We start from the raw sequence: 23,889 nt of genomic DNA, 5'->3' as shown, positions 1-23,889 counted from the left end.
TTATATACATAATTAACAAATTAGCGAGTTATTGCTCAAAATAAAAATAAGCGCGTTATTATTACATTGGTCCTTAAAATCTTCGCAAGCTTTTCTACGCAATCACCAGGATTTTCCTTGCCTGTGAGTCAAAAACAACCAGGATTTTTCCTTGCCAACTTCTGTTAAACATTTACTTTTATAAGTTAATAACACGTGGGATGTTTTTATAATGTATATATAAGTCTCTATAAAATATACGATAATAGTAATAATATAAATATATATAATGTGGTTAAAAAAATACATTGGGCTACCGATCTTTAAGAAAAAGCCCATAGGCCGGTATGGACCTCAAAAAATAAGTTGAAACCACTATCACCGTATGTCGTGGGCTACGCATGTTAAAATACAAAACGTAGGCCTAGCTGATACTTGTTCGCCCTCTGGAAAAAAATGATACCAGATCCCCGAGCGAACTGGATTAAAGAGGGGGCCGGCGGCACGACTGAAGAAGCACATCAGGAGCGATTTTTTTTCTTCAGTGGATGGCTCTCAATGGCGTTTTTTACTTGCCTCTGCACCATACAACTTGTATTTTTAGCCTCCCAATCCATGGTGGACCAGTAGCCCATTTGCTGGGCGGGCTAACCTACAAAAACCAGCACTCGATTTTTCATCAAGCTCTAAAAACAACGCAGTACTATGTTTGTTTTGAGGCCGAAAACATTACGGCAAGACAGAGCAAAAGATTAAAAAGAGCTGATGCGCCGTTGCTACCCTAACAAAGTAGGTGCAATTCTTCTCGGGAAGAAGGTGTGCCGTTGACACCCACACGTCACATACCCCACAGTAAGCATACTAACAAGTTCACACACAAGCACAACAGAAAAGGTAAACATTCGTATCAAACTCAGGTTCACAAGACACGTTCATATTCATAGCCAACATTCACGATCAACAACTCAAAAAGATTCATATATACACAAGTTCAGCATGTCTATGGATCCAAATGATTGATAGATCACACAACAATATTCATAGATAATTCACAAAAAGATTCGGATATACACATGTTCAGTATGTTTATGCATCCAAATGATTGAGATCATAGCCAATATGATCCATGGACGAACTTTAATTACCTAGGGTACAGACCGGTAAATGGTGTTCAGTCGGAGGTACTTCTTGCTAAAATTAATGCTTGCACGAGTAAATTTCGAGTACATAAGAGGCAGCACAGACAATCTGAACTTTGCTTGTAGGTTTATCCTCAAATAGTGGCCTCGTGCCGAGGGAGGTTTGAGCAACTTGTCCACTACTTTCATCCAACTAGTTTACTGGCTCATCTTGGTCATGTAGCTCGCCAAAATTCTACATTGGAGACGAGAAAGGAGGCGGTTGAGAAAATGAACCACCCAAATTTTTTGTGTAGTTCAACTGAAATGGAGCATCCCTGGCGTGCAGACTGATTAAGTGCCAGATGAAATATACGCGTCAACCAACTTGTCAGGAATCTTTAGACTCCATGCCATACAGTTCGCTACCATATGTGTCGATAACCAAAAGGCACAAGTTGGGACCAAAGACCGGACTGCGTTTTTCTGGGCTATGCGCCAAGCAATATTTTTGGCGTTCACTCTCCTAATACTTGGAGTTTGACAATTGGTTGATGCCGGTTGATACTCGAATGAATATAGGCACTTCTTCTTGTCAACATCGATGCTTGTCTGAGTGAACTTTGGAGTACATAGCAGCAACATAAGTGCCTGTCCATCTGATCTTTTTGTGCAGTTCTACTGAAATCACCCGATGTAATGATTTGCCTGCGAGTTCAGGCTCCAAGTTACTCCTTTATGAAATCGGCAAACAGTAGCACAATACCAAATTACCAATACATATGACAAGCACAATAATCAGGATAAAGACCAGTACCAACCTATGTGAGGTAGCATATCAGTTACTATTTCCTTTGACTGGAAACTGAGATAAGCCAAGCGACTGACAACAAAGGAAGAAAGCAAGCCGAGATTAGCGACTAACAGGAAAGGAAGGAAGCTGTCGAGGCAATGAAGCACCCAAAGTTTTTGTGCAGTTCCACCAAAATCGAGCATCCCTGTTGGCACATATATTGAGAGAGTGAGATTACTATAATAGTGGGACTAGTTGATGAAACATACACTAACAAATAGAAGCACCCTCATTATCTTAATGGGTAAAGTTAGCATTCCCTCCCTACTCCACCACATGATTCACCTCCATAGACAAACATACACACGTACATGATTCAGCATAGGGTGCTACTAAAGATTTGTTTAACTCCGACAGGAAAATTAGGCAGCAATAAATTAGTGGTACTTAAGTACTCCTAATTAATTAAGTGAGACCGCAGAAGTTGTAACACCCCGGATGTAATTTTCCATATTTGTAACTCCAACTCTTGCCATTTTCGGCTATGTGTTATGATTTTCCCTTCGTGGTCGGGTTTTGTTTTTCGTTTTGCATTTTGTTCATGTCATGCATCTCATATCATGTCATCATGTGCTTTGCATTTGCATACGTGTTCGTCTCATGCATCCGAGCATTTTCCCCGTTGTCCGTTTTGCAATCCGGCACTCCCACCTCCTCCGGCGCACCCATCTTGTTTCTTTTCGTGAGCGGGTGTTGAACGTTCTCGGAATGGACCGAGTCTTGTCAAGTGGCCTTGGTATAGCACCGGTAGACCACCGGTCAAGTTTCGTTCCATTTGGAGGTCGTTTGATGCTCCAACGGTTAACCGGGTAACCGCAAAGTCCTTTTGTGTGTTGCAGCAAAACCCCCCTCCAAACAGCCCAAAACCCCCCTTAGTCACTTCCATGCTCTAGGTCGTTCGATCACGATCGTGTGGGCGAAAACCGTGCTCAATTTGGAGTCTCCTAGCTCCCTCTACCTATAAAAACACCTCCCCCTCCGAAATATTCGCGGTGCAAAACCCTAGTCCACTTCCCTCTCCGCGGCCGGACGCGTCCGTCGCCGGCCGCAGCCACTCACGGCGTGCCACGTCGCCCGGGCTGCGCCCCACTTCGCAGCCGACCGCGCGGGCCCGGGAGGCCCAGATCCGGCCCCCGCCGGCCCGTCTCCTCCTCCTCCCGCGTGGCACCCCGCCCGTGAGCGCCAGCCGCCGCCCTCCGCCGTCCTCTGCCTCGCCGCGCCGGTGCCCGCCCTCCGGCGACTTCGCCCGCCGGCGCCACCGCCCGCACCCGCCGGCGACCGCGTCCCCGCGGCGCCCCGCTCCTCCGCGCCGCCCTCCGACGCCGCGCCCTCCACCGGCTCCTCTCATTTCTCTCCAACGCCTCCGGCCGCCGCGCCCCTTCCTTCTCCGGCGAGCTCGAGGTCGAGCTCGGCCAGATCCGATCGGGTCAACGAGGCGGTTGACTTCTCCCCTCTCCCGATTTTCTCTAAGTCTTGAATTATTTACAATATATGCTCATGTTCATCGCATCATAACTCACTGCATATAGCTCCGTTTCGTGCGTGTAATATATCGAAATGTTCGTCTCGAGATTCTCTTCATTTTGTTCCATTGTGCCATGTTCATTTGAGTCCATCTTGATGGCCAAATCTCTGGTGCAAGAGTGCTAATTGCTGCTGACTGCTGTCACTTATCAGAATTTGAGGATTTGTTATTTTTGTTGCACTTGATGTGTGCATCTTATGGGCATGAGCTCTACATGTGTTTTAATATATGTCATGCCATCTTTACAGAGGTGTATGCCATGTATTTTTGTGATCTCTGTGGTGACTAGCACAAGCATGCAAACTAGGCTTCGTGATGTTTCTGATTTCAGGGACTTGGTAATTTTACCAAGTCTGTGACTGCTGTTATTTTGTTGCTATGTATCCATGTGTCTACAGAGAGATCCATGCTTATTTTGGTGATGTTCAGTAAGGATGTTTTGTAATATAGTTGTGTTCTATCCATTCATTCCTTTGTGTGCAATTATGGAGTGACATAGCATGTCTTAATCTTGCTCTACTTTTGCTATATAATATTTCTGGCAGATTGTTAACATGATATTCAATTTTGCCAAGGTTGTTGTAGTTGTTTCATACATGCTATGTATTTGCTCTTGCCATGGATAGCTTCATAAACATGCCATCTTGCGGTAGGTATGCTTGTTTTGTCATGCATTGCTTTGTGATGAGTGCATCAAACTCACAAAAATGCCTTCATATTACTGTTTCTGCCATGCTCTGTTTTCTGCTAAGTCCGAAACCTGTTAACGAAACTTGCTATGTTTACATGGTTGCCATCATATCTTATGATCCTTTTTAGCTTGTGGTCAGTAAGGGATTTTTGTCATATGCATTTAGTAGATTCATGAAATGCCTTGTCCTGCTATGTTAAGTTTCTGTAGCATATTGATTTCGTGCTCTGAACATTGCTACCTGATGCTGTTTCAGGCATGTCCAGTAATTTCACCAAGTCCGTGAACCTGATATCTTTTGCACTTTTGCCGTGCTTGTTTGAACCTGTTATGTTGTGATCTAGCTGCAGCTCAGTGTTCATCTTTTGTCAAGCATCTCCTGTAGATTACTGCCATATGCTTTGTTGCTATGTTGGAGTGTTTTCGCATAGTTATTTGATGCATTTTAAGTGCTATCATGCTGTTAATCGCAGAATCGTGTCATTCTTGTTTTGCTTGCCATTTGCAAATCGTGCATCCGTTTCTGGTGATCTTTATATCGGTTTCGACCGAAATCATCTCATCTTTCCAGTGGCATGCTTGGTTTGCCAAGTTACTACCTTGTTCATCATTTTTCTTCCGGAGCACGCATATGCACCGCATATCATATCTTGCATATCATTCATGTTTTGCATCATGCTGCTTGTGCATTTCCCGTGATTGATTGTGGTTCCGTTGCTTGTGTTCTAGTTTTGGGTAGAGCCAGGAGACGAGTTCGTGAATGAGGAACCTGTTGAGTACGCTTACGAGGATCAAGCTTTCGTCAACTCTGAGAACCTTGCAGGCAAGATGACCATACCCTCGAAATCACTTCTATCTTTGCTTTGCTAGTTGTTCGTTCTATTGCCATGCTGCGCTACCTACCACTTTCTATATCATGCCTCCCATATTGCCATGTCAAGCCTCTAACCCACCTTTCCTAGCAAACCGTTGTTTGGCTATGTTGCAGGTGAAGGTGAAGTTTGTTCCTTGTTGGAACATGGATTTTTTTGGAATATCACAATATCTCTTATTTAATTAATGCATCTATATATGATGGTAAAGGGTGGAGGGCTCGGCCTTATGCCTGGTGTTTTGTTCCACTCTTGCCGCCCTAGTTTCTGTCATACCGGTATTATGTTCCTTGATTTTGCGTTCCTTACGCGGTTGGGTGATTTATGGGACCCCCTTGACAGTTCGCTTTGAATAAAACTCTTCCAGCAAGGCCCAACCTTGGTTTTACATTTGCCTCACCTAGCCTTTTTCCCTTGGGAGTCGCGCATCCCGAGGGTCATCTTTATTTTACCCCCCCCCCCCGGGCCAGTGCTTGTCTAAGTGTTGGTCCAAACTAGAGCACCGTGCGGGACCATCCCTTGGCAACTTGGGTTACGTTGGTACCTGTACGCTTCGCTTATCCGGTGTGTCCTGAGAACGAGATACGTGCGACTCCTATCGGGATTGTCGACACATCGGGCGGCTTTGCTGGTTTTGTTTTACCATTGTCGAAATGTCTTGTAACCGGGATTCCGAGACTGATCGGGTCTTCCCGGGAGAAGGAATATCCTTCGTTGACCGTGAGAGCTTATAATGGGCTAAGTTGGGACACCCCTGCAGGGTATTATCTTTCGAAAGCCGTGCCCGCGGTTATGTGGCAGATGGGAATTTGTTTAATGTCCGGTTGTAGAGAACTTGACACTTCACTTAATTAAAATACATCAACCGCGTGTGTAGCCGTGATGGTCTCTTTTTGGCGGAGTCCGGGAAGTGAACACGGTTCTTGTGTTATGTTTGACGTAAGTAGGAGTTCAGGATCACTTCTTGATCATTACTAGTTGTCAATCGTTCTGTTGCTCCTCTTCTCGCTCTTATTTGCGTATGTTAGCCACCATATATGCTTAGTGCTTGCTGCAGCTCCACCTCATTACCCCAACCTTTCCTATAAGCTTAAATAGTCTTGATCTCGCGGGTGTGAGATTGCTGAGTCCTCGTGACTCACAGATACTTCCAAACAGTTGCAGGTGCCGATGATACCAGTGCAGGTGACGCAACCGAGCTCAAGTGGGAACTCGATGAAGATCTTGTTCGTTGTGTTGTTTCTTTCCATGTTGATCAGTAGTGGTGCCCAGTTGGGATGATCGGGGATCTAGCATTTGGGGTTGTCTTCTTTTATTTTGGTTCCGTAGTCGGACCTATGTGTGTACTCTGATTGATGTATGATTTATTTATGTATTGTGCGAAGTGGCGATTGTAAGCCAACTCTTTATCCCATTCTTGTTCATTACATGGGATTGTGTGAAGATGACCCTTCTTGCGACAAAACCACAATGCGGTTATGCCTCTAAGTCGTGCCTCGACACGTGGGAGATATAGCCGCATCGTGGGTGTTACAGAAGTGGAAGGGCTCCCTGGAGGATCGTCTCACACGTAAGGTAGTCATTGCCGGAGCCCTTAAATGGCCTCGACTGAGGCCTCTGGCTTTAGCAAGATCGCCTTGGCACTGTTTACTCTTCTTCTTCTTCCTCTTCATGCTCTGTTTCTCATTCTCCTCACCAGTTGGTGAAACCAAGTACATGATTGGCCTTCTATTTCAGAATTGGTTTTGTCAGTGAGGGAGTACAAGCGTACTAGTAAAAAAATAGCATTATTTTCTCATGGCAGTCGCAAAATAGAGATGAACACATGCATTAAATATCATTCTTACCTAAAGGAAGGTTATGGTGCCAATATGGATGATGAGGATTGGAACACAGATCTCCCTTTGTGCAGTTCCACCGAAATGAACCAACTGTTCTATTCTAACATTCCAGTTAAACAACACAAAAGTTACTTCTTTTAAGAAGAGTTTTGTGCAGTGCACCAAAAGGTCACAACAGCAACCAGGTGAAATGGATATCCCTGTTTGCACAAAACGCTACAGAGGAAACAGTCAGAGTCTCAAACAATTACAGGCAAAAACATTTCGCTAAACTTGCCATGGCTTATAACAGTGGCATGGCTTCATTTTTACCAAGGGCATTAGATTAAGAACAGCTAAATATTTGGTATAAGGGCATGGGACAGTGGGTGCACCAGCAGTCCAGCACCATGTACCTAAACAGGGGCATAAAGTGGTGATTCATAGTTTGTTGCCCCGAGAAACAAACATCCAAGAAACATATCTGGGTTGGTCCCATTTTTGTTCACTCTAGCCACCTACTCCTATGTGTGGATAGCAAATCTAGTCCTGGTCATACCACTGTGTACAACGTTACCCCTATATTTCCCTTTTCGACCAAGAGACCGGTTGGATGACCAGTCTGTACTACTTTCACCCCCTTTCCTTCCTGTTTGTACCAAGTCCGATGTACTAGATACTAAATTCCCACACCCCCACTTTATTTCTTGTTTGAACCAAGTACAAGATTCAACTCCATGAAGTAGCTTTACCTCTAACAATAGAAGAAAAAAAGGTGACATTGGACCATCCGATCGAGAGGGGCTGAGAGGTAGAAAATGATGCACATGCAGCGACGTAGCGAGCTGGGGAAGTAGAGCTAAGGCGGTTTCGAAGGAAGATATACCTGAAGGTCGTCGGGATGTGGATAGGTGGGCGGCGGGAGGCCGAATCCGCCCACACTAGGGCAACGACGAAGGGATCGGAGGACCTCCCGCGCCGGCACTCGGCCAGAGATAACGGTGCGGCCGGCAGTGGGTCTCCTCCCTCGCTGTCGACGACGGCCTAAACGCTGCCTCTCCTCCCCTTCACCGGCGGAGGGGGATACGTCCGGATCTGTAACCAGCGGTGGGGATAGAAAGATAGTGTTTTTTGAAGGGAGAAAGACAGTGTTACCACCCCTATCTTGTTTAGATCTGGAGAGGATGAGAGTGTGTGAATAAAGCAACCCTAGAAAGCAAGCGCGGAGGCTCCAGCCTATATATACGTAGTGGGGTAGTTTTCCTTTTTCACTCCATCAAAACAATCGTTTAAAATTGTGTACTACGTGCCATGTCGCCGTTCTTTTAGTTGTTGATTGTTTTTTGAGATAGCTACCCGCATGTTCCAAGTGGTGTTACGGTGTGCCAGGTCACACTTTGTATCGTTCAAGTCTGGTACAAGTCCCTCCATTAAATGAACAACCACCCCCTCGTAAAAATTGTGAACAAGCACACGGCTAAAATTATCGGAAACGTGGGTTGCCCCAACATGCATTATTATTTATATTTTCTACTCCCTCCATTCCTAAATATAAGTCTTTTTAATTAGCCACACCTAAGATAAGAATTTTTTTATTAGCAGTGAACCCCACATGTCATAGACACAAAAAGTGTGGCAAGATTCCCTTATGCAAGCCAAGTGTGTCTAACAATTTGAGCAACTCAAGTTAGGCAAGTGTGGCAAGTGTGGGAAAAATAATGTGGCAACATAAGACAAACATAGTCACAATCCAAACAGCCCCGTAATTTTTTGTGACATGCATGAAAATTTGGTTAGTTAAATTTATAGTAAAATTTTTGGCAAGGTGCATCAAATCAACACATGCAAGTATCAAAAGGGAAGTCACGGCATGCATGCATGCGTTGTACTCCCTCCGTTTCCAAATATAAGTCTTTTTAGAGATTGCAACAAGTGACTACATACGAAGCAAAATATGTCTACATACATCCGTATGTTGTAGTCCATTTGAAATGTGTAAAAAGACTTATACCGAGTGCAGTGCTTTGATGTGTCGCGTCAACTCGTACAAGACCGAGAAGTTTGATTACTACAACGCCCTCTCGCCTTAACCGCACCTGCCTTTGGCTGCATGACAGGTGGGCCAACCACCTGTTGGGTCCACTTGTCATAGACGCAAAGGCAGGAGCAATAAGTCAATGAAGCTGCGTCCCTCCCTCGCGCATGAGCGTGGTGGCTGGCAGGACTAGTAGGAGCTTTCGCTACACGCTTCTTGACGGCGAACTTGCGGATGGAGTTGACCATCATGTCGTCCATGCGAGAGGTGAAGCCAGCGTCGACGAGGGCTACAACACCGGCGGTCGCCAGCACCATCTCGAAACGCTGCGCGGTGCGGGGCCGCAGGCCGACGCCTTGAATGATTTGGCACAGCCTACTGCCGCTCGCGTCCATCGCCTCCATAGGTGCTTCTGGCTTCTGGTCACTTGGTCTTGGATTGGAGTGAGCAGTGTTGCGCAGAGACTAAGGAGTAGATGGATTGGAGTGGTGGGGCGCCTTTATATGAGAATCCAAACTCTGTTGCATTCAAAATCGTGCTGGCTCTATTCTACTTCTCCAATTAATTCCCTCTGCATGTAATTTGAGGATGCATCAGTGACCGTTCAACGTCTCGGGAACCGCTACCCTCTCCCTCCTTGGCATTCAAGCACCTATGGAGGCGACTGCCGCTCGCGTCTATCGCGTGTCAGGAGACGTTCCCGTCGATGACGAGGTGCCTATGGTGACTTCATAAATTTCAAGATGATAGTACTAGTATACTCAATATTGTGCACTGCGACCAAGGCCGAGAGGAAAACGAGAGAACTACGTATTTATTTACGGTGTAGATTCACTCATTTTGCTCCATATGTACTCCGTCTCGGTGTAGTCTAGTCACTTGTTGAAATCTCTAGAAAGGCAAATACTCCTTTCTGGTTTACAGGGCTATACTAGCAAGTACTACAATAGTGGGCTCACATAGCAATTTTGTCTCATGCAAGAGCCTGGCTATATGGGTGCTCCAAGGTTTGCAACTGCCATGTTCGGGTTGCACTTGGCTCTTCGCCTCTTTGAGAAGACGAACAATGATGTTACTACTACTGCTTCTACAGTATCGAATCCACTGCTGCATGTCTGTCCACCGCGAGCGGGAGGGATAGCTTGTTGTAGTACTATAAGCAAAAGCCTGTCTTCGTCTGTGCGCTACCGCGCGCATGGGCGAGGGAGAAGGCGTGTAGTAGTAAAATCAAGCTTCTCCTCGTTGTACGAGTTAACGCGACACATCATAGCACTGGCCCCACATGGTTGTCTCTAAACTTGGCTGAAAGACCCGCAGTGTACAATACTCCATTTGCTGCAACCTCTAACATTTACCCCACCACAAATTAAAATATATATTCCTATCTTGACCAGATGAGCATGCAAACTAGAATCACCAGGATGACAGGTAGGGCCAGAAGATTATTTTAATCAAAAAATATGGCATGGAGCCGACCCCAACGATTTTAAGCTTACAGGCACGGTACACGCTATCCTAGACTACTCTACACATGAAACTACCACACGAGCGTCCGGGCTGTGCTTGGCTCTTCGCCTCTTCGGGAAGTCGAACAATGATGGAGTACTACTGCAGTGGAGGAGTACTACAGTATGCTTCTGGCCATCTGACACCGATTGAACTGTTGCATGTCCACCGCGTGCGGGAGGGAGAGCGTGTAGCGAACGAAAGCTTCTCCTAGTCTTGCAAGCCACCACGCTCATGGGCGAGGGAGGGATGCAGCGTCATTGACTTACTGCTCCTACCTTTGCGTCTATGATAGCTGGGCCCAACAGGTCGGTGGCCCACCTGTCTTGCAGGCAAAGGCAGGTGCGGTTAAGACGGGAGGGCATTGTAGTAATCAAACTTCTCGGTCTTGTACGAGTTGACGCGACACATCAAAGCACTGCACTCGATATATTTCAATAATTTGCGTTTACCGATGCATTAATTACAACGCATGCATGCATGCCGTGACTCTCCTTTTGATACTTGCATGTGTTGATTTAATGCACCTTGAAGTAGTATGAATATGTGACGGTAATGCTTTGTAATGCCCCGGCCCTAATAAAGCGAGAGATGGTTGTGCACGAGGAGGGCGAGATCATGCAGACGGAACATGGCCCGACGATGGAGCTCTCTATGGTCTCGATGGACCTCACCTTGCTCCGCTGCTCCTTGTGCCTCCGCCCCTTGAAGCCTCCAGTGTATGAGGTTCAAATACACCTCGCCCGTTCGGCTGATCGAGCAAGGTGCAGGTTTCTTGATTGATGTGTTGTTCGATTGATTTGTGCAGTGCAAGGGAGGGCACATGGCTTGCGCGGACTGCCGCGTCGAGCGCCCCGGGAACCAGCGGCAGTGCCAGAAGTGCGAGCGCGGCGGTGGCTTCGACGTGCGGAACACGGCGGTGGACGCCGTCCTCTCCTCGGTGAGGGTGGAGTGCCCGCACGAAGGCTGTGGGCTCTACGTCACTTACAACAAGCTCGCCGATCACCAGAGCGTGTGTCCGCTCGCGCCCTGCAAATGCCCCGTGCCCATATGCGGCTACGAAGGCCCGCCGCCGGTGCTCTCCCACCACATCAGCACCATGCATCCCATGCCCGTGCACATGGTCCAGTACGGCAAGGCGCTCTAGCTGCAAGTGCCACTGTCGGAGCCACGACTCTTGCTGTTTGCGGAGGAGGACGGCCGCACGTTTTTCTTGGTCGGCGGCGTGCGCGACATCGGCGCGCCTATCACCGTGTCGGTCGTCTGCATCAGAGCGGGGCCGTCCCCACTGCCGCACTACGTGGCCAAGCTGTGCGCGAACGTCCCGCCGGGGGAGCCCAAAGGCAGGACCGACGCCGTCAAGGTGGAAATGGAGGTGACAAGCAGCAGGGATCCCGGCGACGTCGCCGTGCAGGAGCTGACCTTCTTCGCAGTTCCGCCCAAGCTACTGGTCGGGGCTAAGCTGGTGTTCGTCCACATTCAGATTGACAAGCTCATGTCCTAAATGATTCTACAGTGCCTTCTGTTTATCTTAGTAATATGCTAATATAGGGGTTAGCTCGGTCTACTTTAGCTTAAGAGATGGTGGGTTTTGGTGGCGATGCAGCAATTACCTCGACATCAGATCAGCAGTGAAAGTAATTTCGAACAGTCGAATGGATATTTTGTGTCTATTGGATATAAAGATCCTTTGGGTAAGAAGTAACAGCTTATATGCTTTTTTTAAACGGAATAGCGATAGTATAATTTTTGTTGACATGCACTAATATTTTTGAAACGGATGTCGGGCTGTAGCTAGAAGGGCGGTTGGGACGCGGCATCGGCCCATACCGCGGTGACCCCCAATTGGGACTCACCGACTGTGGATTTTCTCCCTCGCCGATGTCGACCGCGTCTACGCAGAACATTTTTCCCTTCCCCCAGCTGCGGGATCAGGCCGGATATGTGAAGAGAGGAACCCAAGCAAGCAGGCTTGTAGCTTAGGCTCATGCTAGTGTATATATAGTGGTTTTCTTTTTCTCTCCATATCAACCATTTTATATTGCATACGTGTCATTAAAGAGTGAAATGATGGTTGCTTCTTCCGACTAACTTACTGTGTGATTTGACTGCTCCTTTAGTGGCCCCTACACGTACTCCCCCTACGTGTATGCAACAGTCACACGTACACATGGACGCAAAACGCGCGCGATGCCCTAATGCATGCATGTCCGAGCACACGACGGAACACACACGGTCACGCTCAAGTGCTCAACCTACACGTGCATGCACACACATACTCAGCCAGGGTGAGCTAGTGACCGTATAAACACCGGAAAATGTATATATTGAGCGTAATGAGCGTATTATGAAGTCCACTGACCGTATTTTTACAAATATACAGTGACAAACAGTGTATTTATCTCGTTTGAAATTAAGCCATATTAACCGGAGAGGAGGCAGTATGGACTAGCATTACTTTGTTGTGTCCCGTCAACTTGCCGAACAAGGAGAAGCTTGCAGGACGGGAGAAGCTTGCGCGCGGTGGCTAACAGGACAAGGAGAAACTTTTGACTAATGCATGCTCTCCCTCGCTCAGGCGGTGGACGTGCAAAAGTTAATTCGGTGTCAGATTGCCAGAAGCATACACTATACTAGTACTATCATTGTTCGACTTCCCGAAGAGGAGAACAGCCAAGCGCAAAGATACTATTACTAGGAACCAGATGGAGGAGTGTCTGCACTCTTATTATATTTTTAAAATGTGATAAAGCAATCTTCAACACATTTGGTTCTCTTCGAGGGTTCTCGCATGTGATAATGGAAGTTGATTGCATGGAACACTCACCATAATTCTCGCTTAATTCTGGCTCATATCCTGTTACAAATAGGAGCGCTCGGTAATATTTCCTCTTTTTTTTGTTATTCAGCATGTAAACAGGTCAGCAAACCTTGCGGCGCATCTTTGTGCGAACCGTGCTTCCTGCAGTTTGAATGTGGCCGAGAGCTGGCTTGATGAAACGCCTCGCTTCCTACTTCTTTTTTGCTGGGTACCTCACTTCCTAGTGACCAGTGTCTTGGCTGATCGTCCTAAGAATGCTTATATATGAATAAAGCTCTCTCATTTACCTGCAAAAAAGATTAAGCCATATTAACTGGAAAGGAGGGAGTATGGACTAGCACTACTTTTTGGTGTGTCCCGTCAACTCGCAGAACGAGGAGAAGCTTGCAGGACAAGGTGAAGCTCGATTACGCCTTTTGACTAATGCAATGTACCCTAGCCCAGGCGGTGGACATGCATTAGTTCATTCGGTGTCAGATTGCCAGAGGCATACACTGTAGTACCGAACATGCGGAGTACCATCATTGTTCGACTTCACGAAGAGGCGAAGAGCCAATTGCAAGGTTTAGTAGTACGAGTAGTACTACTACTAGAACCGCATGGTGGAGCCTCTGTACTCTTTTTTTTTTAATCTCTGGTAAAGTACACATTTATTCTGGAGAAGGGTGGAAAACAGCAGCCCAACATGTAATGATGATATCGATCAACCATGCTCAAATATATCTTGGCCTCCGTGCGAGCCCGTTTGTGTGTTCTCGCTCCTCGTCTCTCTCAAGGAACGGCGGGTTAGCCATTTTGCCATCAATTGAGATCGGTTTGCTCACACTCCGGTCCCACATGTCAGTGATATGCCAAGAGGAGGTGCATTAACCGACTGGCCATACGTGTACTTGGTTTTGCACCTTCATACTACTCCTCCCTCCGTCACAGTTTACAGGGCGCGCTTCATTATGATGCATTTCTCTCAATGCATTTCCACCACCAGAGAGACTTTAGACGCATTTGGTTTAATGCTCAATTAATTAGGGCGTAGTAACCGCAATCAAGTCCACAATTTTGTCTCGATGTACTACGGAGTGGAGTAAGTGCATGCATGTGTGTACCCGGGGTGGAAGCACTGCATGCATGTGTGTACGCATTATTTCCTCTAGTAATAGACGCCATGCTATAACTACCAATGCTATTTTTCAGCCCGATCGCTAGTCGCCTTGGTCCCAGAGATTTTTTTTCTTTTTCTGAAGCGCGCTCTATAAACAGTGACGGATGAAGTAGTATGAGCGGATTTAAAGAAGAGCGTATTGATGGTTGCTTCTTCCGAGCAACTTACAGTGGGAAAGGTGGGGCTTATGATTTGACTTCTCATTACTCACTATTAATGCGGCGCAACGACCGGGCTGAGTCTCCCATGAAGCTGTGCACTACCCCCTCGGTTCTTAAATATACTATGGAGTATTTGTCTTTCTAGAGATTTCAACGAGTGACTACTCAAATATTTGTCTTTTTAGATATTCAAATGGACTACTACATACGGATGTATATAGACATATTTTAGAGTGTAGATTCACTCATTTTGCTCCGTATGTAGTCACTTGTTGAAATCTCTAGAAAGACAAATATTTAGGAATGGAGGGAGTACACATACGAAGCAAAATGAGTGAATCTACACTCTAAAATATGCCCATTTGAAATTTGTAAAAAGATCAATATTTAGGAACGAAGGAGTATAATTTTGTGCATGGCACATGGACCCGGATGCCGAAGAGGATTCTGGCAATGCTATCAAGCTTCCAGCATTTTTTTACATAATTGACGTACTATACAAATAATTTTCCAGCGACATGAAACTGCACAATGGTGTGAGCTTTCAGCTTTTGTTTCGTGTGTCTTGCCATCGATGCTCTTTCGGAAACAATAAAAAACTAACTTCCTTGCTAATGCATCTCAATTATTAGCAGATCAGAGCTAATATTTACATCACAACTGAAGACAAAGTTGTGAGAAGGTGTTAAATTAAAATTGATCCATGCTTTCATTGGCAGCAACGTCCCTCCATCTCTGTCTAAATCAACAAGGCATGTTGGGAAAAAAGTAGCTGTCTGGAGCATGCAACATTCCGATCATTTTGGGCAGTTCCACTAAAATAGAGCTGAGCGTCCCTGTTCCAAAGATATTAAGTGTGATTACGATAATAGAGGACTGCTGATGAAACAATAAACACACAAATAGAAGCCGGTCACCTTTGCAGTCTCTCTTAAGACTAACTAGTTGGAGAAGATTAGGCTCGGAGTTGGATGAGGAGGATAGAGCAAAACCAATCTCCCTTTGTGCAGTCGCACTGAAATGTAGAGACGTTGCCCGTGTGACATTTTGGTAGAACTGCACAAAACACTCTTAAGAAAAAAGTGATTTGTGCAGTTCACCAAAAGGTCGCAATAGCAACGAGGTGAAATGGATAGCCCTGTTAGCAAAAAAGAGGTAGGAAGGAAACAATTACTGGCCAATAACAGTTGATGACACATGCGACGACAAAAAAGAAGCATATTCCTTGTCCTAAGGGAAGATAACAACACGGTTGTGTTTGTCTAAAACGGTGTGAGGACGAGATTGCAATATGGAAAGGACGCCGGATGAGCTACATTTTGGGCAAAGAACTATGGAAGATCCACATGCAGCGACGTGGAAAGACGGGCAGTGGAGCAATGCCAGAGGGGATACCTGGAGGTCGTCGGGATGTAACTAGGTGAGCGGCGGCGGGCGTAATCTGCCCATACTGCGGTAGCGAGCAGGTGGCGTAGGCCCTACCACACCGGAGCTTGGTTAGAGAGAACGGCGTGTACCGCAGATCGGGACGTGCTGCCTCGTCGCCGTCGAACGCAGAAACGATGCACGTCCTCCCTTTTCGCCGGCAGACGGGATGCGGCCGGATCAGTGACCAACCGTGAGAGAGAGAGAGAGAGAGGCCACCGCAGCTCACTCTGTGCATTTGAAAACCGAACCGAAAAACCATACCGAAAATAAACCGAACCGAACCGATTTTATGGTGTTTATGGTTTATGGTTTCGGTATGGTATGAACTTTTCATACCGATTTGAACTTTGGTTTTTACGGTATATACCGAAAAACCGAACGGTTAACCGAATAAACCGAAGTGACAAATAAATTTATATTTCTTGAGATGAACAACCATACAAGTTATCCTCTTTCTTGTACATGAGTCAAATTCACTACTAAGCACGTAAATTTTTCTCGTAACATAGTCATTTTTCTCTTTTTAAAATGCTAAGCATGTCCATAACCATCAACAGATGAATCAATGCATGCATATATACTTATATATATAGTCATATACTATTTGTGTAAAATAGTATGTGTTTTGAGTCATAAATTTGCAAATTGTTAGTACGTCATTTTCAAATTCGCGTCAACTTTGGTTTTTATGGTATATACCGAAACCATACCGAAATAATTTGGTATATACCGAAACCGAACCATATTTTAATTTCATACCGTATTTACCGAAGTATTAATACCGTATAAACCAAAAAACCATATAAACTGAACCATGTAAACCGAATAAACCGAACGTACAGGGTGAACCGCAGCCTTGTTTGAGATACTCTGAAGAGAGACAAACCAGGCAGGCAGGCTCCATTGTATATAGTGGAGCGGACTACCTTTTTCTCCATAAAAATCGTTTTATATTCTGTGTACGTGCCATTGAACGATATAACTTTATTTAAAAATAACGCGCCAACGCATCAAGACGGACTTTGTTTCGTGCACGCGTGGTACAGGACCTCCGTAGGTAAACAACCGCTACACGCATTCAAATTAGTACGTGGTCTGCCATTTCGTACAGAAATGAGCTCCACCGTGTACCCGCGCGGGTGTGGCTGGGCACGAAGCGTGAGTACGTGCACGGTGCACCTATTCTCTTCTTGTATACGTACACCACCTACGTGCGGTTGTGTGAGAGAGATACAAACGTAGAGAGATATAGTATGTGGGTTCGTGAGAGTTTTTTTTGGGGGGGGGGTCAATCAAAAAATGTAACATATGCAATGTGTGTGAAATAGAGTCCTGGATATATCATATATATAGAGGGGGCGATCCACGAGAAGAGAGTGGAGGTATCATCGGCTTGAGGTGTCCATAGAATCAAAGAGAGGGATGATGTGTGTGTGTGTGCGCGCGCGCGATCGATAAAGAGTGCCATCGAATTTGTGTGTGCCCACGTCAAAGATATAGAGTGGCTGGCCTATTGGAACGTGAGAGGGGACAGGTACAATTTGTCTCTGTGGCATGGATACCTACCTACAGCGCTCGACCATGGGTGTGTGGTGGGGGGGGGGGAGGGAGGCCTAATTAACTATAGAGGTACAATGGCTGGTATATGTGTGGAGGAGGAGAGAGGCCTACCTCATGTATTAAGGGAGATTGATCTACCTCATGTATTAAGGGAGATCGATCGGCATCCATGCATATGTGTAGGAGAGGAATAAGGTTGGGAGAGAGACAGAGCTAGAGTGTTGGAGGGGGTGGTAGTGGAGTTGCTTCTAACAAATGGTGGGATAGGCTTGCTAGACAACCGGAGGGCACGCCTGCAATATCAATAAGAGAGGGGAAGGTTGCCTATTTGTGCACGTGCGTGTGAGAGACGGGTCAGGAGGCATGCACGAATGATGAGGGGGACGATATGGCTATGGTAAGAAGACGTAACTACATAGGAAGATCAATCGTCCTTTGTCAGAGAAAGAAGGGAGATAACTTGTGAGGTACGTCGATCGATGGGGGGGAATAGTTAAAGTCGACCTAGGTATATGTTGGGAGATCGATCAGTATACATGCATGTGTGTGTTAGAAGCAAATGAGGCACGGGGAGAAGGATAGAGAGAGAGGAATGCATCTAGGAGGTGGTGCGAGAGTCATACTATATCGAGGGGGAAGGAGTGTGCAAGTACGAGATCGATGAAAAGAGTGGTGGGAGTGAGGCATGGACGGTGATAAGAGAAGAGGGGAAGCTTGTGTTTGTGCTAGGCACACCTGGCTAGAGAGCCATATCGATCGATGTGTGTCGTAAAGAAGGAGCTGGGAGGGCTACACACACTGTGGGTGAAGGACCTAAAGTGAAAAGACGAATTTGCGCGATGGAGCTAGAGAATGCTGGGGGAGGGTGAGAGGGATGCAGGCATGTGCATGCACGAGAGAAAGTTAGCGCTAGCTACAAAGATAAGAGGATTGTGTGGGTGTAAAAGACGAATAGAGATCATACTTCATTATAAAAAGCGAATTCGGATATTTGAAGAATTTATCATAGTGTTTTAAACCGACGCATGTGTGAATACATATAATGGTGATACACATGGTGTGGTTATGAACATGTTATACTACATATAATATATTTTATCTCTACTCTTATAAAAATGGACTTGTTGATGATGGTGTGTGTGCCATCCTGCAATATAGGCCGTCCGATTTATATCTGACGGATAGGAAGGAAACTATGGCAATTTTGAAAAAAGATACCCACACCCCTCTCCATATTTGCAAATTAGGCCTCCCCTTGATCATGTTGATGTTTTGTGGAACGCATGGGCATCTTGCTAGTACTACGTATAATATATAGAACATTGATCATAATTTGGGCTAATGTGTGGCTTTTGCAGCTCAGGTCTAAATACTTGTAATAATGTAGGGGGCGGGGCACTATACTATGTGTGATGAACACGGTGTACGTATGGAACATGGTTTAGATTATGAATATATAGTTAGTAAATGTACTATTATTTGGAATCAACATCAAGTGTATTCAAAAAATAGAATTTGAGTTCATGTAGTACACATAGTTCATATCTATCTCTATGGTAATCATGTGGTGTGTTATTAAGGTAATACACGAATGATGGTTGAAGTTGGCAACAATCATGATTGTAGATTCTTATTGAAATAGAGAAACGAATTCAAATTCAGTTCGAATTGCAACAGTAGTATAGACATTTGGAATGCACTAAAATGTTGGTATGAGTAGGTTACATGCATTATACAGCAAGCGAAAAAATTTAATTGGACATAACATGGATTCATACTCCCTCCTTCCATCTATACAGGGCGTAATGTGTTTTTTAAGACCGCCTTTGACTATTGACAAGATCAATAGTACATGACATGCACAATGTGAAAATTATGTCATTGAAAGAAACTTTCACAGACGAATTTAACAGTGTGCTTTGTGTAAGTTGCATGTCATATATTATTGCTCTAATATTTGGTCAAAGTAAGCATCGAAAAACTCATTAGGCCCTATATAGATGGAAGGAGGGAGTAGCTTTGAATAACATTTTTATAATAAAACAGGGCAAGACTCTCTCTTTGTGTGGTGTGAATAGTTTTATTTTTTTGTTTTCTTTTTGGTTGAGGGAAGTGCGAATTGATTTGATACGTACAAGTACAATATTACATGTTAGGTTTGTCCCTAAAATTCAAACTACGCCTTGTTATATCCCGAAAATTCAGATCTCGTGCTCCCAAAACTGGCGCCTTCACAACCCGCGCCTTGCTATCCCGATTACAATGCGCGCGAAAACTCCCTCCAGCTGTCAAATCCCGACAAGCGAAATCTCCCTTCTAACCCTGAGCCGAAAGGGCCGCTAGTTCAAATCGATGGGGGGTACATTTGTAACACACCCTACGTTTTGGACAAGCGCGTCCCTAAGTCATGGTTCACCCCCTCCCATCGCCTCCTTTTTGCCATTCGAAATCGCAGGCTGCCATAACCTCTCCGCTCCAACCGCGAAACCCCACCCTCCTCCGTCCGCCACCTCACCGCTGCCCAGCCGGAGCCTCTTCCCCGACGATGTCGTCCACCGCAACAACTCGACGTCCCTCGTCCACCTCCCCGGATGAGGATCCTCGTCCATCTCGTCGTCCCGCCGGTTCAGCCGCCCCGTCCTCCACCTCCAAGGAGCTGCTCTGACGATCGCCTCGTCTATCGCGGCTGCTCCATCCCCACAGCGCTGCCTTAACCTGCTGCACCGAAACCGCAGCATCCTCACCGACTCCTCGGACGAAGCCGATGCCTACTCGGCGCCACCAAAGAGGTTGTACACGCATCGCATCACACCTTCTCCTTAACTCGACCTCCCGGCGCCCACGGTGCTCCATCCCGCACCCCCATGGAGCGGCTACCTTGAAGCCGGCGCCGCGGGCGACATCTCTATGGCGGCTCTCCCCCAGTGCGAGGCCCCTTCGGCAGCGGCGTCCATACCAGCCGGATCTGCTACTGGTGCTTCGTCTCTTGCTCGCTCGCGCTGCTCCTGCTGCTCTGGCTCTCGCTCGATCGCTCGCTCACCCATTTGTTGCTGCTCCGGCTCTCGCTTGCTCGCTCGCGCTGCTGCTACAGCTCTCCCCCTCGCTCGTGCTGCTGCTCTGCTCCGATTTAGCTACACTTCAATCGACCGAATCGACTTTTGGGTCAGTCGATTTTCAAGGGGTGGGGGGGGCTCGCCAGAGTTAAGGAAGAACCACCCGTAGCGAGGATGGGGGCTCGCCGGAGAGGTACCCCACTATCTATCTTAGGGTCCAGGGTGAGGGCGGGGGGCCTAGAGGGCTGGCCGGGGCGGCGGCGGACCGGCGGTGGGGAGTTGTTTTGGGGCGGCGAGGCGGCGCAGGGGCCGGCGGTTCGGCCGATGGTGGCTGGCGGCTCAGGGGGGTGCAGGTTGAAGATGAACTGCAGGCCCTCCCTAAACTACATGTCAAGTGCCTCTCTACTACCATTGCGTTCAGTTTCTACAGTAACATTCAGATTCCACAGCAAATTTCAGTTTCGACAATTAAGTTCGGAGTCAACAGTTTTTACCTCATCTATTGTAGTCAGGTGGTTTTTGGTGATGTAAATTTTACATCATCTATTGGAGATGCTACTAGAATCCAACTTGAGATTGACGATGTCTGTGTTGTGCAGCTTCAGCCTTGACGTCTTACGGCTCACCGGAGCTGCTCCAACGACAGAACGATCCATCACAACAGAGCAGTGCCCTGGACGCCGTCTACAGATTCCTCAAATCCTCCTCCACACCTCCGACAGCCACCTCTGCCTCAACTGCTTCAGCGACCAACCCAATGATGCTGGGGTCGACACGGCTACGGCAAAGAGGTTGTACACTTGTTGCATCACTTATTACTATACATTCATGCCGATCCATTAGGGCTATTTTGGTTCAACGGAAAAACATAGCAATAGGGAATTTTCCAATGGCACTCTACTATTCAATTATTCATGCATTTTGTTGAAAGGAATGAAGCAAAACATCCACCTGGACCTACTTTTCAAAATCCTATGCATGAAAACAAGACCAAGTGCATTAGTGGCAGAATAACATTCTAACTGTACACGCTTTCATATGGTTTCACTTTATTTTGGCCATGTTTCTTTGCATTCCTCTGCTCTTCCAATTCCTATAAACCAAACACCCAAGTTGACAGAAATCCTGTGTTTACAAATGCTCTGTTTACCATGTGCATTCCTATCCTATTCCGGTGTTTTTCCTATCCCTGCGTTTTTAGAATCATGCAAGCCAAATGAGCCCTTACAGAATTACTTCAGTTACAGGTAGGTGTCAAAGGAAACTTTGTGTGGTTTGTCCTGCTCCTGCCGCGGTGTCGTCCACCTCACCTGAGCTGCTCCATCGACAGAAATATCCACCAAACCAGACATACGACTCCTGACCGTCTTTCGCCGCCTCAGATCTCCTTCCCTGCCGCCGGCACCCACCGCAACGGCATCACCATCATCGACTCAACAGATGAACCTGAGGAGTACACGGGTCCATAAGAGAGGTCGCACTCTTTTGTTTCTGCTTATGTTATGCATTGCTTAAAATTACCTGCTACTTTATCGTCATGTTCACCTCTTGGACTCCAAGTCAGGTCCAAAATAATGTTCAAACTTGAGTTCTAAATTAGTTGTGGGGCACATATCGAGGAAGCGATGAATAGTATCTCTGTCTAATATCTGGTTCACCTAGGGTATGCCTATGTTGTTCATCTTGGGTGGGAAACAAATAGTAAAGCAATCATCATCTGTCTTTTTATTAAATTAAAGCAATCATCAGCCTGCTATCATTATTTTTGGATCCATCCACTGGTTGTTACCATCACTCTAAATTTCTTCATGCTCTCCTTACATAATCTCACCATATTTTTTTCGTATGCATGTCAGATATTGTACACAGTCATGCTGAACACGTAGAGAAAAAGAGAAGAGTTTTGCGCGGCAATACAATGTCATGCAGACATCGCTCCATGGTGGGTTCAATGGCAAACCCTCCCCACCCCTCTCCAGATTGTAATCCAGAGGAAGATACCTGTTCTGAGGCGGATTCAGACGCCACTGACCACTCCTATTTACCCCTCAAGGTGTTTGCTCTACCTTGGCATGATGATGTTAGTCATATCATGCATATGTTGCCTTGCAGTGCCTATTTTTGATATCATATATGTCATCTGCTTAGTTTAGACATGTTCTGTAATGCCACCTGTTTAGTTTCTATATCATATATGGGAATTATGCAGTCTCATGTCTTTTAGCCAGCCATAATATATGTGAAATGTGCAATGCCATCCTGTTTAACAAGGCATCATATATTTGAATGATATCTTGCCCATCCTTTTCTTCATTACATTTCCATTTGTCGACAATGTTTGTACATTAAACTACTCTTCCTGTGAATCAGCCATTTGGGTGGGAGATTGAAAAATCTGGAGTGAAAACAAGGCCTTCAGAGCAGACAGTGCTACCTGTCGAAGCAGATCTCTTGTTGGGTCCCGATAGCTCCTCGGAGATGGATTCAGAGACAGATGACCAGTCCTATTCCCCCACCGAGGTGTATGCTCTAACTTGGCACGGTTATATTGCTCATATCATGCATATGGTGTCTTGCATTGCATTGTTTAGACATCATATACACAATATTCAACACCATGTTCTTAGTTCAGACATCATATCTAATGCCCTCTATGGTGGAGATAGCACCCCGGTTGTACATGCACGAGAACCAGCCCTACCACACATAGCCCAAACTCTCGCAGATTGTACCCCTACTGCGATGGACAGAGAACCAGCTTCACCCAATCTAACCCCAACCCCAGCAGATAGTAACCCAGTTCATGTTGACACAGCACCATCTCCACCACAGAGCTCCCAAACAAGAGCAGTTAGTAAGGCATCTCCAGTGCCCAAAGGGCCAGTACTACCACGGCAAACCCCAACTCCACCAGTTAGTACGCCTATTCCTGTGGAGGAAGCACAACCAGCTAGTCGTAGTTTAGCATCTATCGCATTTGATGTTGTTAAATCGTATGTGCGTATCTTCCCATCTTGGAAATATTATACTGAAGATGAAGGAAAATGCCAGTTGCAGGTGTTTGTCCAGGAGTTATGTGTAAGTAATGTTATTCATGGCAATTACTTTGCTTTGTCCCATACGTCCTACCTCCATGATGCTTATAATACAGCAAATTTTCCCATTTTTCTCTATAGAGAAGGACCGATTTGGAAACTCGGGATGAGGTAACCTGTGCTAATACCTCTGCTATCTTCAAGAATGCTTGGTGGCAGTATCAGAATTACCTGTAGAAAACGTACTTCACCAGCAAAGAAACTCATCAAATT

Source organism: Triticum aestivum, chromosome 2D (assembly GCF_018294505.1).
Source record: "Triticum aestivum cultivar Chinese Spring chromosome 2D, IWGSC CS RefSeq v2.1, whole genome shotgun sequence".
NCBI classification, from domain to species: domain Eukaryota; kingdom Viridiplantae; phylum Streptophyta; class Magnoliopsida; order Poales; family Poaceae; genus Triticum; species Triticum aestivum.
This window is presented reverse-complemented; position numbering follows the sequence as displayed.